The sequence below is a fragment of the Enhydra lutris genome, unplaced genomic scaffold (genome assembly GCF_002288905.1).
Source record: "Enhydra lutris kenyoni isolate GAN:26980312 unplaced genomic scaffold, ASM228890v2 scaffoldscaffold32, whole genome shotgun sequence".
Lineage (NCBI taxonomy): Eukaryota > Metazoa > Chordata > Mammalia > Carnivora > Mustelidae > Enhydra > Enhydra lutris.
In genome coordinates this window covers 1087730-1093018 of record NW_019154116.1, presented here as the reverse complement: position 1 = coordinate 1093018, position 5289 = coordinate 1087730, and positions in this window count along the sequence as shown.

Sequence of the window (5289 nt, the reverse complement as noted above, 5' to 3'; positions counted from 1 at the left end):
CACTTCACCGACTGAGCGCCCGGGTGCCCCTTAAACCACATTTAAATGTATCTGTGGGTGTAATCTGGCAAATAGTTGTCGCCATTCACAAACACTTGGTTTTTGCACTGCAGAATTCAAGGTGGGTTACCAGGGGATTTTCCCCGTTAAAACGGCTTAAATGCATTTGCTGAGGAGACTCTGAGCCCGTGTCTGGGCCCTGGGCATGTGAGATGGCCCTGCAGACATGTGAGTGATCATGAGGCCTGATCGCGCGCTCACGTGGGGTGCCAGGCACACCGCTGCCCCGTATAGAAATGCGAGGACAATCAGAAGCAGGTGTCAGCACTGGGTCAGCCATGACTTTGAACTGGTGGGACACCTGTGACCATAGCCCCAGGTGCCCCTTTCCTGCCCGTGATCATTACATGGGCCAGAAGTGGCATGGTTCAGGTGTGACCTTGGATGTCGACGGCTCCTTCAGGTTTTGAGGGCTGAGCTGGGTCTCGTGGGACAGCCCTGGGGCACTGCCCATGGCTGCTGTGTCCTGCTGCGGCCACTATAGCTGGAAGGCCCTGGTGACGGCAGGATGTGGCCACAGGAGGTCTGGGGGAGGACAGCAAGGGGAGTGCCGAGGGACAGAACACCCCGTCCCCAGGAATGCATGGGGGGTCCCAGAGGACAGAGAGGGTGGGAGCTATATGAAGCCTGACCCGCCAGGGTGGCTGCTGTGCGGACAGATGGCTCTTACCTCACGTGGAGCCCGGGACGTCAGTTGTCCCCTGCCGCCCCGAGGAAAGTAGGCAGAACTCACCCAGGAGTACAGGGGTGGGCCGGGGAGAAGCAGCGAGCCCTGGGAAGGAGGAGGGGTGGGTCCTCTGCCTCCACAGGGAGCAGTGCCCACCACAGGACAAGCTAGGACGAGGTGCCCAGTCCAGGCCCAGGGCCGCTGACTCGCCTCACGGCCAAGGGGAGCCACTGGGAAACCCATAGTCCTTGGTGCCGGGTTTTATGACGAAACGCCCTGGCGGAGTCCGCCATCTTCCTCGACACAGCAGCTAGTTTGACTCACAGCTTAAAGAAAACCTTCAGATAAAAGGAGAAAACTTTAAATCGTGAATTTCTTGTAGCTAAAAATAAGACTGAAAGCTGGAAATCGAAATTAGGAAGGGCATTAAATAAACCAGGGAGTTGGCTGGGCGACTGCCTTCGGCTCAGGTCATGATCCTGGAGTCCTGGGATCGAGTCCCGCATCGGGCTCCCAGCTCCACGGGGAGTCTGCTTCTCCCTCTGACCTTCTCCTCGCTCATGCTCTCTCTCACTGTCTCTCTCTCTCTCTCAAATAAATAAAAAATAAAATATTAAAAAAAAAAAAAACCAGGAAGTAAATCACAATTTCTCCACCATGTAATTTTATTTTAACATAAAACTGGGATTAGGTAAATAATTTTGTTATGGCCGTAATACATCTAATACAGTGTTTTTCTTAACTCTAAAATCTGGGCAGAAACTAACTGTTTTATTTACAAACTAAATGGGTCTGATGAAGACTCATGTAACGTGCCTTACACAAAGAAAGATCCGGAATCTCATGACCCTTCCTTGTGGGAGAGCCGTGGGCTGTGTTTGCAGACTCCGGGTCTGCAGCCGTGGCTCGCACGGGACGCGGGTGGTCAGAGCACTGGCCCGTGATGCGTGGCCAGAGCCCACGGTCTCCCACGTCGGGATCATTTCAACACAATCGTGGAAACACAAAGCCATCTGAACTCCAAACACTAATTCCCACCAGTGAAGTTCTGCCCGTCTTCCCGAAGCAGCCCCGGGAGTCTGAAGAAGGTGCGGGCAAAGAGCTCACAGCTGGGATGGAGAAAGAAAGGACACAAAACCGTAGCTCGTGTGAACGTCTGCCTTTTATCCCGGACGTGACCCTTCCCCACAGAGCGTACACGCGGCGACACATCCCAGGATGCAGATTCTGTCTGGACTTTCGGGGGACCTGCTGTGGGGACAGAAACCTGTGACATCGCCGTCTGGGCGAGGCAGCCAGCGCGTCCCCCAGATGGGCCACCGCGTATCCCTGCTCCGGAAGCCGGCCGCAGTGCCTTTGTCTGGGCAAGGCAGGCGCGGCGGCGGCCTTCCTCATCTCCCTCCCGTTTACGGGGTGTCAGTCCCATGACTCGTCTCCGCTGCTCTCCCCAGACATCACGGTGGGGTCTGACTCCCCAACACCTGCGGACCCGCCTCCTTCCCAGCCTGGGGCCCTGGGACCCGGCGCGTGTGTGGTGCCCACTGCATTTCCTTCCATCTTCCGACAACATTATAGGATCCGAGGATACCGTGTGCTGGCCCTCATTTTTAATGATATAATGAAATCTCATTTTTAATTACCTGAACAAAAAGGTTTCAAGTCCGTCAGACTGTTTCTCAGGCCAGCAGAGGCATTAACTGGCTCCAGAACCAATTACCTACATTTCCTTTTTACTTATTGCAAATGTGACCTTTTGTGAGCGTGTGATTGCGAGTCTCCCGCTGTGAGCGGGTGTCTGTCGGGCTCCGAGGCCCGTCGCCCCTCAGTCAGGATGCTGTTCATTCCCACCCCTCTGACGGCTGGAGGACAAGTCAGTGTCTGGGACCCTGTGCTGTCAGGTCAGGGACCCACAGCCAGATGGCCCTCCCGGTGACAAACACCCGCGACAGAGATGAGGACAAGCACCTGGAAGGAGAGCCGCGCTCGGCGTGTGGACCGGGAACCATAGCGACCAGCGTGGGGTGTGGACGTGTGGGGCAGGGGTGGGGGCGGTGAGCTGAGAGCAGACACCAGCCCCACCGCCTGCCTCCGGGTCTCCCACCCCCTCGCTCAGGCTAGGCACACGCCCTCCCTCCCTGTTTGGGGAAGACATGCGGGGAGAGCTCCTTGGGGAGCAGAGTGGAGCCCAGAAACCAGGAGGGGCTGCAGGGCTCAGCGGGTGAGCCCCCATTCCACACGGACTGGATACGGAGCACCGCCCCGCGGGGGCCAGGGCAGGATGGGCCGGGCCGGGCGCCAGCCCCAGGCAGGGTGCAGAGGGTGCGCAGGCGAGCCAGGGCAGAGGCTTGGGGCCACGGTGCCCAGGGCCAGGCTGCGTGATGGGCCAGCCTGCCTGTGACATTCACAATTCCACCTCCCTCCCCGTGCATGCTGCACAAAGGAGATGGGGGCCACCATCAGGGAGCAGGCTGAGCTGGCGGGGGGCCATGGGGCCTCCGGACCCCTGAGGGACAGGCTCCCAGTGAATCTGAGACACACACAGGGCCGCTGACAACCGTCCAGCCCCCAGGCTTTCCTCCCACACTCGGGGCAGTGGAGAGACAAGTCCATTCTGCGCAGGGCAGCGAGGCTGCCAGGAGGCCACGGCCACGGCAGCACTGGGGGAGACGCTCTTCTGCGATTTTCAGATCTTCGCGGGGGCGTCGCGTGAGGTCACGACCAGCCCGGCTGACGTCCCAGCTGTGCCTCTTGCTGCTCGGAAACTCCCACCAGCGTGTCAGCCCAGTGCAAACTCCTGACCCAGCAGATGCCCGGGACACCCCCCTTCACGGCCTCCAGTGTTCCAGCCGCAGAACAAGCCCCACGTGTCAGCGAAGCGGCCGGGACTCGTCCTGAGGCTGTGGACGTGCAGGCAGAGGGAGACGCCCAGGTCCAGGAGAGACTCAATCCGCAGAAGCACCATAACACCCTGCGGTAACAAAGCGCCTTTGCCGCCGCCCGGGGGAGAGGCCCGGAGCGATGGGGACCTGCAACCCCCCACCCCGCAGCCCCCACTTGCACCCCGGGAAGGGGGAGCCCCTCACGAGCCGGACGCTGGGTGTCCAGGGCCGCCCGCGTGCTGAGAAGCTGGCAAAGTAAACGCTGCGGGCAGGGGATAGGTGCCCCGGGGGCGGAGGGAAACGCGGCTCTGCTGCAGGCGCAGGCGGCAGGGCAAGGCCACGCTCACGTTGAGCGAGTGCCCGGGTCCCACGGTGGCTCGGGGCGTGCCCACGCAGCCTCTCCATCAGCCCCGATCGCCGATCGCCGGCCACACTGGGAGGGGTGGGGGCAGGGAAGAAGCAGCCTGTCTCCACAGCAGCGCTCTGAGCCCCACATGCGGGGGCCTCCGTCCCTCACCCGCCGCCTCTGTTCCCGTAGGGCCCTTTGCTCAGGGCTCCGGGGCCAGGCTCCCCGTCAGCTCACCCGCCGGCCGTTCCCTCGGAGCCCGGGACGGGGCCCTCCTGCTGGAGAAGCCATGGTCCCCAGCCCTCGGCCTGAGCACCCCCTCCACCAGGCTCCAGCTTCACCCCAAGCCCACGACGGTGGACGGGCCTGGGCCATGCGCACCTGTCCCCACTGGGGCCCCCATCAGCTAGGCAATCAGGCCCTCGGTGTGCATTCTCTGGAAAATCAGGTCAGGCCGGCTTTTCCCTCCGGCCATGACTGGGAGGCCACCCAGGAGAGTGTTTAAACCGGGGCCTCCCGCTGCCCGTCGGTGGTTAACCTGCTCATACGGGAGGAGAATTTCAATCCGGAAAGGAGCAGAGATTGAAGCCGGCAGACCGGCCTGGGAGCAGGAGACATGGGGCACAGGGCCAGGTGCCTGGTCACCCTCCGAGACCGCCCTGTACCAGCCAACAGCCAGCCAGGGCTCCGAGCCCGAGACCCAGCCTGGCCACACGAGTAACTCACTGCTCCCTGCGGCAGGCCGCTGGCCGGGGATGCGTGTCCGCAGCGCTCCGGTGGGAAGTGGCCGTGACACACCTGTTCGAGGGGTCCTTCCCTTTGCTGCAGGGAACACCCGCTCAGCTCGCACACCTGCAGGACGGGGCCTTCTCTGTGCCGCCAGCAGCACCCGGAGGCGGGAAGCCCAGGCAGCGGGGTCACCGCCCGCTCAGGAGAACTGCTTCTCGGTCCCGGCCTCGCACTTCGCCGCCCTTCTTCGGCTAAGTCCTGCGTCACGGTCGACCGAGGATGCGGACATCCCCCAGTGACTAGAGTTACTGACACAGGCCCGGTGCCTGGACCTTCCTGCCAGGCCCACGAGGTCATGCGAAAATGCTTTTGGGGAAATGAATCATAGCCTCCATTTTAACGACACACTAGATAAATGAATGCATTCCTGATTCCTGACCCGACGAGGCAACGCTGGGGGCTGCCGCCCCAGCTCAGCAGTGGACAGGAGAAGCCGGGAGTCGGGGGCCCCGCCCGCTGCTGGACACACGGCGAGGGGAACCCCTTCCCTCAGCGCACTCTTGTGTCCCCTGTAACACAACCTGGCGGAGCACAAAGCGTTTCATACA